The sequence below is a fragment of the Eptatretus burgeri genome, chromosome 8 (genome assembly GCF_056783735.1).
Source record: "Eptatretus burgeri isolate ZD-2024b chromosome 8, Ebu_testis_v1, whole genome shotgun sequence".
NCBI classification, from domain to species: domain Eukaryota; kingdom Metazoa; phylum Chordata; class Myxini; order Myxiniformes; family Myxinidae; genus Eptatretus; species Eptatretus burgeri.
In genome coordinates this window covers 88,849,367-88,860,258 of record NC_140968.1, presented here as the reverse complement: position 1 = coordinate 88,860,258, position 10,892 = coordinate 88,849,367, and the positions used below count along the sequence as shown (strand labels likewise).

At 44.3% G+C, this 10,892-nt stretch overlaps 1 long non-coding RNA gene across 1 annotated transcript; it reads right to left on the bottom strand.

The window, feature by feature from the left end:
* Positions 1-800: 800 nt before the first annotated feature.
* On the bottom strand, positions 801-9,119 carry LOC147022230 (uncharacterized). Its single transcript, XR_015060642.1, has 3 exons — positions 9,021-9,119; positions 4,539-4,572; positions 801-2,863 (listed from the first exon to the last, which is right to left on the bottom strand). It is a non-coding gene; the product is annotated as an uncharacterized LOC147022230 (long non-coding RNA).
* Between the last annotated feature and the right edge of the window lie 1,773 nt (positions 9,120-10,892).

Sequence of the window (10,892 nt, the reverse complement as noted above, 5' to 3'; positions counted from 1 at the left end):
ACCCTCCATCCACTTTTCCCTCCCTCCTCACTCTCCCCTCCCTCTGCTTTCATCCCCACCCCCTTCTCACTCTGCCCTCCTTCCCCTTTCTCCACCCTCGACCCCCACCCCCCCTTGTCCTATATTTCTCCCCCTTCCCCCACTATTCCTCTCTCCCTCCTCCCTCTCTAAGTATTCCTCTCAGTGAGGCAACAGGTGGTATTTGCTCGTACAATCTATACTCGTAAAAGAAGAGTATATTTATTTGTTTATTTATTTATTCCATGACATTAATTCCAAAGTCTTGTTCCGGTTTTGAAATGTAATTACAACCAAACTGGAACAAGACTTTGTGGACATCCTGTATGTTGACTGCACAAGGTAAAAAATATTCATCTCCCATGCTTTCTCTCCCGAGTGATGCAAGACTTCTTGGTCCAAACTTCATCTACAACAAGAAAATGATTCAAAACACTCAGTTTGAATGGATGAAACATATTTGCACAAGGATAAAGCTGGAGTCTTCCAATGCATTGAATGGCCGCCTCAAGGCACAGATTTCAATGTAATTGAAGCTGTATCGGACGATGCGTCAGGCAGGATGGCCGAGAAGGATGCACAATCTCCTCGAAGCTGTTGAGCCTTGGTTTAAATCTTTGCCCAACTGCAAACTGTCATCTCAGTGTTTCAAGGGCAGGGTGATTCATCAATGTGTGTGCCATCCCTTGGATGGATGTCAAACTGGGCATCCCATCTGCTGGCATTCGTTGGTGGATGTTAAAGATCCCACGGTGTCCTTCCCAAAGAGTCGGCAAGCTCTTGCCAGCACCATCGCCAAATTCCTACACTGATTAAGCTGGAGTCGCAACCTGAGCAGGATTGTCGCAAAGTAACTGCTTCGGGATGATGATGATGATGATGATGATATTTGGACAAAGAAAATTAAAAATAATCACAGCAACTTACATTATCTTTGGAAGGCAAGGAACATGATTCCACAAGAGTTTATAACAACATTATGTGAAAGTATCAGGTCAGGTCAGGTCTGGTAGCATGCCCGGAGCAGCGCGTCGCTGCGTCCACTTTCCAACGGTTCTCCAGGGGCCTCTGTCTGGACATCCCCCAGGTTGATGGCTGGCCCATCCCCATCTCCTTGAGATGTTGATCAAACTACTACAACCACGAGGAACGTGGTCGGCCCGTTGGCCTCCTTCTCTCACGAGGATCCTTCACCGAGAGAATCTGGTGAGCAGGATTAGCATCAGGAAAATGAGCCACATGTCCACACAGCTGCAGCTGCTGCTCACAGACTATGCAGGTAACAACTCTCATTTGAGTCTCTCTCAGGAACCACTCGTTGGACACAAAGTCCGATCAGCAATAGCAAAGGAATTCTCTGAAGAGTCCTGGTATGAAAGGAATTAAGTCTCCATCGCAGATACCAGGTCAGAGTCCACAGAGCAAAACTGGAAGCACCAAGGATCTAAAAACTTGGACTTTCATCCTCCTGCACAAGTTCGACAGCGCGACAAGCCATGATCCAGTGAAACCGTGACTCCCGAGGTCCGACCCAGACATCTATTGACCTCTGGCTCACAGCCAGCAGAGACATTAATACCACTTCCAAGGAAAGTGAATCTCTCCGTGACCTCAACATAAACAGGTACAGAACAGATTGCAGCATCCAAGATGTCAATGAAAGCCTGGATCTTAGTTTTGACCAAGGAAACCCAGAATCCCAGGGGCTCGGATGTCTCATTGAGAACCTCGACAGACCCCAAAAAGAAATACAGAGTCTCTACAAAGATGATTGCATTATCTGTGAAATCAAGGTCAGCGCAGTTCTGGATCATCCTCCAGCAACCATCAACGAGCACGTAGTCAATCTCCTTTGCCACACCACCAGCGTTGGAATACCAAGTCCAGCGATGAGCCTGTGGGTGCGAAACCCATGAACCAGCCACCTGAAGTCCATGACTTCTTACAAAATTAAGGAATTTAGTGCTTTTCTGGTTCACAATTCCAGAACCATGGGAACCAACACAAGTCTCATCACCATCACTATCATTTCCAGTCGATGCATTGAAATCCCCCAAGATGAGAAGAGTATCTCGCCTGGGGAACTGATAAACCAGAGACTCGAGCATGGCATCGAATGCGTCCTTCACGGTGAGATCACTCGCCTCAGTTGCTGCATATCCAGAGACCAGGGAAACGTCACCCAAGGAGTGACAAATCCTAAGTCTCCTATTACGCTCGTTGACCGGTGTTACCTCAATTATCATTGGAGTCAGCTGATTGGACGATCCGGTCTCCGAACCTCACAGAGTGCTGCAATACTGATGTTGAAACGCTTGAGCCCAGATGATAACAGACAGGTGATCATCATCTCTTCGGGAGAGCCCATTCCAGGCACCCACCCCAAGCGATTTCTTCAGCTTAATCCAAGGAGACCGCCCTCTGGTGGACGACACCTCAGCACCACCCCAACACACACCACCACATTCTGACCCAGGAAAGTTCACCCGTGGTTTTCTTCCTACGTTATATTTTTTTTTTTGAAAGTGTCCCGAAGAATATTTCAGTGGTTTTGACGGAAAGGATGGACATCCTCACGAAAAGTGTATTTCAAGGTATATAATGGATAAATCTGGATATTTGAATAAGATTTTCATTTTCATCAAGGTATATTTTGCATTGAACACCAAGTTTAAGTTTCCGTTTGTGTCAGAGGAGAGAAATTCAAAATGTCTGAGACTTTTGCACAGCAGTACACATTAAATCCATACCTTGGAGGTGGGTTCCAGTATTTTTGAGATCAAAGCAAACAATAATAGGAAGATGACGGTTATGCACCCAACTTTCCTTAATTGTTTCCAGTTACCTGTAAAAGAGAACATCTGCATGGATCATCTCAACAAACAATCTCAGCTCATCCACCCAGGAGTTTGTACCACTTGTTATCAAACCAAGGAATCCCCAAGACCATGTGAGTGTGCAGCAAACTCTACTGGTGAGGCACATTTGAGCCATTATTCATTTCCACCTTTTGTTTTCAATCATAAACGATCTTTTTGTGTCTGTGTAGGCCATCAGCTTTTAGTTTCGGCAGGAAAAGCCACCTTCATGAACCCGACCAGGCCACAGCACCATTTCACTTGGCCTCGAGATCGTGGAAAGGTTGCTTTGCCCCCGGACTGGAACCGTTGACGAAGGATAAGTGAGATGGGAGGGGTGCAGTGCGTCACCGATGACGAGCAAGCCCGAGGTGATAAAAGGGCATGGCATTGGCATAATGTGAGCCAGTGGTGGGACTGATTGTGCATGCATGGTGTGAAGAGCGACAACTGCTGAGCGATGCCACACATCTTGCCTTGATTCCTGCATCGTGTTCAGACTCACCTGGACGGTCACCCTGCATCGGTTCCTGTTGTTTCTCATGGAGTATCGTCCGGGTTTCTCTGGTCTTGTGATTTCCCGACGTCTTTCTCCTGTGGTGCTCGTCTGGAGGCCTTCAAGATAGATAATTGATGTTTCTGCTCGTCTTTGACTCGTGGGTGCGCATGATCGGTTGGAGGGAAGGGGTTTTATTTTTGATTTATTGTTCCTTATTGACTGTTATTGCACTTGTTGTTCCTCTTCCCTCACAGTATCACTTTTGTCATTCAACCTGACTTGGTCTCATGTGAATTTTTTTGTTCTGAAGGCTTCATCTGGTGGTTCTGGTAATCCCCGTTCAGGGTTGCCTGGTTATAAGATTTCAGGTCACATGACAAAGGTTTGCTCGGCCTTGTCAGATCGGTCACGTGGTTGTCTATCCGCAGGACACCGGTCCGCTTTGGAAATTCCAATCTGCATGGAATCGTGGTCTTCATACGCACATCCAGCAGGGCTCTTTGAAGCGGGCGACTGTCGCGGTTGTTTTTGCATGATTCGTGAGATTTGTACCGGGCAACCGCATGGACATGTCGACTGTTCCAACATAAGCTGTTGCCATTGCAATATTCTGCGAAGCATTCCATTGCCTTGGGTCACACGACTTGCCGTGGTCACAGTGAGTCTGCACCAGACAACTCTGATTCACCGATATTTTCGTTAATGGAAACTTTTCACTGTTTCGTAATTTTTCCTCGGATATTGGCTCAGTGTGGAAAAGTTGTATCAGTTGCAAAATTACAGCTTTCTCCCACACCGAGAAAGTAATGAGAATTTACATCAGTGAGTGAGTGAGTGAATGAGTGAGTGAGTGAGTGAGTGAGCAAGTGAGGGAGAGATTGAGTGAGAGAGAGTGAGTGAGTGAGTGAGTGAGTGAGTGAGTGAGTGAGTGAGTGAGTGAGTGAGTGAGTGAGTGAGTGAGTGAGTGTGAGGGAGAGAGTGAGTGAGGGAGAGAGTGAGTGAGGGAGAGAGTGAGTGAGTGAGAGAGTGAGTGAGTGAGGGAGAGAGTGAGTGAGTGAGTGAGTGAGTGAGTGAGTGAGTGAGTGAGTGAGTGAGTGAGTGAGTGAGTGAGTGAGAGAGTGGTTAGAAAGAGCTTCATATGTTAATGATGAAAAGTCACTTACGTTCATTTGGAGTTGCAGTCACTTCATTCGGGGACTGAAAGGAAACCAAAACACAAGAATATTAAAGTGTACGGTTTTCACTCATGTTTCCACAAGTCAAAGTTTTAAGTTTATCAAAACAAGAAGTAAATTTGTAAACTGAAGTTCATTTCTGTACAAACAGCAAATTTTGAAATATGACAAAGCAAAAGCAACTTCGTGCTCACTGCAGGTAAATCTATCGGTCGGAGCACACACTCAATGATCAGTTTGTCTTTTCTCCTGTTTGTGGAAACACCTCTGAGGATCTTCCATCCCATCCTTCCTTCAAGGCTTCAAACCAGTTAATACACCATCTCAGTTCAATTCAGATTCCGACCCATAAACATTATTTACCCCATTGATGGCACAACCCAAGCCTCACTTGCAAGTTACTCTGTTTCTTCCTCTGCCCTCTTTTCCTGTTCATTAATTCCCTTGCATGTTGTGACAACTATTGCCGCGTCATCTCACAGACACTTCATCCCTTCTGTCACCTTGCCTTCCCATGAGCATGGATCTCAGAGATAATTTTTTTTTAATTCGTCAAAATTTCACGTGATGTCTGATTGTCTCCATTGCAGTTTCGTGACAAAACACTTTCAGTGACAATTTCTCGAATTTTTAAACACTCAGAATTTGGAATTTTACCAGATTTCCAGTGATAACTCGCCTCGTCTTTACAAAGGACACAGAGTGTGGGATTTAACGTCCACCGAGGGACGGCGCACACACCCGGCCTGTGAAACACTGTGATGACAATTTATAGCTGGTTCGGGATTGAAACCCAGGCGAGACGGCGAAACAGCTGAGAGGGGAGTGCGCAAACCTCTCGGCCATGCTGCCACAAAATTACAGTCGTCACCGAAAATATTTGATCACATGACCAAAACTAAAACGGCATTTGGACCTGAACCAAAATCTTATCAGCTCGTTCTTGTGACCTACCCAACTCATTCACCGTGTGTTGTCCCAATCAGTCCACAACCTTTTAAAATGTGGTGCGAGTGATCATGTTTGGCCCTATCTCTCAATGGTGAACAATCACTGGAAAAATTCGAGTATCCGGATCCAGATCTTGACAAAATCTAATGAATTTGTACTTGTCACACACCCAACCTGTCCACCAAGATTCGTCCAAATCTGTCCTTAACTCTTTGAGATATCCAGCTCACAGACAAACAAACAGACAGACAGGTAAACATGAGTGAAAACATAACGTTCGGTGGTGGGGGTCATTCTGAGCCTCATACATTCCTGCAGGGATGGAAGAGGGTACCATATTGGAATGTGTGTTTGTGTGTGTGTATGTATGTGTGTGTGTGAATGTGTGTGTATGTGCGTGCGTGCGCGTGTGCGTGTGCGTGTGCGTGTGCGTGTGCGTGTGCGTGTGCGTGTGTGTGTGTGTGTGCGTGTGTGTGTGTGTGTGGCGTTCAGCAAACAGACCAAACTACAACATCATGGTCACAGGTGGCTTTGAGTACAGATCAAAGTTGTCGAATGCAACAACAACATTTTCACATCTTGTTCAACAACAACGTGATTTTGTACCTTAAATATGGATTACCTGGAAAACCTCTACGCCCATTCCTGAGTGTGTTTGCCTGCACCACTCATGGTTTGAGGAATCATGCGAGACACAGAGCCTTGATGAGCGCACATAACTGGCCTTCGGGACGGCTTGATTAACTTTTGTCATGGAACCACAACATTTTAATGTCCAATTGAAGGAAAAGTTTTTCTTTACAACTTGATGTGCATTCTGTCCAAGATAGATGATTCATCTTGTGTTATATCATTTGTGTAGACTCGTCACTTTGTGTCTATCTGAGTGTCTGCATGTGGTGGTGAAAGACCATACGGATATTCTCTGTACTAATAAAGGTTTTAGGACAGCGGTTAAGCTCATAATTTGGGAAGAATCTTCACTATATTTCACGGACCGGTGTTTGTTTGTTTGTGTTTGTTACCTCCACCAGCGAAGGTGAAGGAGGTGATGTGTTTCACCCCTCTCTGTGTTTCTTACTTGCAAAATCGAACATTTTTTTAAGTTTATTGTTCAGTCGATTTTGTTATTCTGTCTGTTTGTCGCCTGCAGGTCACAATTCCAAACCGATCATCATGAAACTTTACTAAGTGGTGGAGGTAATCTCAACTGAGAAGCCGATTGATTTTGAGTTCAAAGGTCATCTTGATGTCAAAATTCTAAAATAGTCATTATCCATCTCATTGACTTGAAATTTGAACAATATTTGCAAACTGTTTCACTAAATTGGGAAAGCCACTGTTTTTGAGGTCAAAATGTTTAAGGTCAACTCAAGGTCAAACGTCTAAAATCTTCAATTTACATTTGATAAATTGTCAATTTTCCTCTGATTGACTTGAAAACTAAACAATTGCATAGTACATCACTGAATTGGGAAAGCAAAGATTTTTGAGATAAAAAGTCAAAGGTCAGTCAACTCAAGGTTAAATTTCGAAAATCATCAATTTTCAACGAAAAAATTATCAATTTATATCCTATTAACTTGAAAGTTGAACAGGATTTCCATCGTCCATCATAAAATTGGGAAAGCAACTATTTTCGAGGTCAAGAGGTCAACGGTAAACTCAAGAATAAATTCTAAAATCATCAAATTTCATCTGGAAAATAATCAATTTACATCCTATTGATCTAAGCTTTGATGAGAATTGTCAATTTTAATCTTAACTCGACAACCCGTGAACCGTTGGGTTCCCGTTGTGACAACGGTTGATGAAAAAATAGACACAAAATGTTAATATTATTTAGTGGTCAAACTTTAACTTGAAGAAAATTTGAGTGAGGAGAGGGGGGTTAGTTTGGAGAAGAGGCAACGTTTGGAGAGGGGGGTATCGTGTATCATTCTCTGCATGACATCATTTTCTTTTTTTTGGTTTGTGTGCAGGATATCTGAAAAAGTTGTGGATGGATCCAGACGAAATTTTGAAGACAGATTGGGTGTCTGACAAGGATGAACTGAATAGATTTTGATGAAGATCCGGATCCGACGTTTTAAACTTTTTCAGTGACTTTTCACCATTGAGAGATCGGGCCAAAAACGATAGACACACGATATCTCAAAAAGTTGTGAACAGATTCAGACGAAACCTGCTGGACACGTTGGATGTTTTGCAAGGACGAATTGATTCGATTTTGGTGAATATCCGAATCCGGATCTGGATAGTAGATTATTTAATTTTAAAGTGATTCTTCACCATTGAGAGATAGTGCCAAAAACGATATGTCACAAGATATTTCAAAAAGGCATTGGGTCCAATATGTTCTTGTAGATCAGGCATTGCGTGGCATAGGTTTGCGTTGCACTGAGTCCTCCTCCATCGTGCAAACTCCTTCCTCGGCCCTCCTGAGCTCCTGACCACATACAAAGCTTTCGCCCGCAGCCTCATGGAGTACTGCTCTCCCCTCTGGGCTGGTGCTCCTGCCTCCCTCCTTTCTCGGCTTCACGCTGTGGAAACCAAGGCATTTCGGATCATTGGCATCTCCTGCGATGAGGCCGAGTCTGTGGGACTCTCACTCTCTCACCGCAGGTCGGTCGGTGGTCTCTCTGTCTTCTACCGCCTCCTCTCCAGTCTCGCACCATACCCCCCCACCCCATTGTGTCTGCGATTTGTCCCCACCATATTTATGCAGGGTGCTCAAGGTCCACCAACAACCCCCTTCTGGTAAAACGACCAAGATAAAGAATCACTGCTCGCCTCCATTCTTTCATCCGTCTTTTTTCCACCCTTTGTGATAAACTCCCACACTCTCTTCAATCCCATTCTTCCCTCCAGGTATTCAAAACAGCTGTTCACCACCATCTCTGGTCATCCCCCATCCAAATCCTTGATCTTTCCTACCCCCACCAATCCACTCCAAACCCACTTCCTTCAAATTCCCTGCTTTCCTTCATGAAAGTCCCTGTAATGTCCATCTTGTATACACCGTGTTCCCCGCCCCATCCCTCTCCCTTCCACAGATCTCCTCTCTGTTCCCCATTGTTTTGTCCTTTCCACTCCCGCCCTTCTTGTCACATGTGCCCCTTGCTGTGCGTTGTGTGTTAGCTCTCATACGAGCCTCGACAAGGTATACAAAAAAAAATGCATGTCTGAGAAATGGATGAGGATGTGTTCAATTCTGGGTTATTTTCCAACTGAAATGGCCGCCAGTCTACCAGTTGGCCATCTTTCATCACATCACAACACAAAGTGAGGTGCACGTGTACATCATCAAGTACATACTGTGTTTGTGTCAAGTTTGAACAAAATCGGTCCATACATGACCGAGGTATGGCTGCACACGGATGGATACACGGAAAGATGAGACACAATCCATCATCCTCCGTTTCGGACCAAGTCCAATGGGGGTTATAAAAAAATAAACAGAGAACATGGTGGTAAAATGTTTGTTGCTTTTTTCTGGAATGAAGCATGTGATAATACCTTCCGGTAAGACGTGGGAAGCATGTTGGCAACCCGTGCCCACGAAGACCATAACAATCCTTTTGGTTCTTCAAGGACGGGATTCTGTGTGAGAGAAACAACAACAGCAACAATCAAAAATTACTTATTTCACTGAAATGATGAAGATTACATAGGTCAGAGGGGGAAGTGAGTGGACCAGTGTAAATCTGTATCGATTTCTCCTTGAAAAATTGTGAGTGAACCCACAATGATTTCTCACGTACACTCATCTTCCCGTGTTGAAAAATGTAAATAAGAATGGAAAGTACAAGTTGTTGAAGTGAGAGAACATGCAGCCTTGGTGAACACATGGTTTTCCTATTTCCTTCGCATAGAAACACGAACACACTTGCATTTTCCTATAAACAAGGGTTATAATAGGGCGAGCTATCTTGTTTGTTCAGTGGGGTCACATGGAGCGATGGAACACACGCTCACACAACGGATGAATACAGACTCGGAGAGGCTGGGGAGAGAAGTGGGAGTCGTGTTGGCACCAAAGCATGACTTTGGGTATGAAGATCTGGCCATAGCTGAGTGTTGCAAATGGTGTCAGTGGTCTCGAAAAGACAAGCTGTCCTCTCGGAGTTATCCAGAGGTGACGTCCACCACCAAATATATTGTGGATAAAACTTTTACCCCAAGTTATCAAAAAATGTACTGAGTGGAAATCATAACATCATACCTTTGAGGAGGGAAGGAGGTCGAGCAATCTTTCAAAGAGCCGCTCCGAAAAACTTTGAGGCTTCTGCATGACAAGAATAAAAAAAACATCATGTATCAGTGAAATTGGATTTCCTGAATTGTCTGTGACCGCCGATGGTAGAGTACCACATGGAAATAAATAATGACAACTTGGGTCACCCGATGAACATCGGGTTATGTCGAGTATTATTTTGTGCATCCAACCAGACCATTGATCAAATGGATGTGCAAGTATATCTTTACTTCTGTGTGTCCGTCCATCCGTCCATCAGTCAACATTTTGGTTTCGGGGTTGTAACTCGACAACTCCTTATCCGATTGACGTCAAATTTAACATGGTGGTAGACCATGACATGACCTTGATTCCTTTCAACATCGGTATCCAGGTTGGGCAATGGAATTATCACCCCCATGTTTATTCTATCATACAATTTGAAGAAAAAAAGTATTTTTTATTTCATGCCGCCAAATAGAAGGGAACCACTTTAAACACCTTCAAAAGGAAAAAAAAACCTCACTTTACTGTCATGCGAAGGAAAGGACATTTTAAACACCATCTGAAATGAAGAAATCACTGCATTACATCACTAGTCGGGGCACTCAGTGCAGCGCAAACCTCCACCATGCAATGCCTGATCTACGAGAACATAACGGGCCCAATGCCTTTTTGAAATATCTTGCTCAGCTTAAAGCCATGGAAACAAAGGCCTTCAAGATTAATGGAATCTCTCTCGATGAAGCTGAGTATATGAGGTGTGTTCAAAAAGTATCCAACCTTAATTTTTCGTGCATAAACAAATGAAGCTAGGGAGGCGTGGTTTGGTGCATGTATGTAGGCGATCCTAATCCGTATGCGTGAATATTTTCCCGCCTGCAGAAGCTGTCAGTCGCCGACAGACCGCCGATGAGTGAGGAAGTGTAAGTGAGCGCCGTCGGATTTTCGTTTTTGATAAAATGATGGAAAAACTTGAACAACGCTACTGCATCAATTTTTGTGTAAAGCTTGGCGATTCCCAAGTGGAAACGATCCGCAAGATTCAACAGGCCTTCGGGAACGAAGCAATGGGCACCACCCAGATAAAAGAGTCGTACAACCGCTTCAAAGATGGTCGCACATCAGTGCAAAGTGAAGGACGTTCTGGTAGG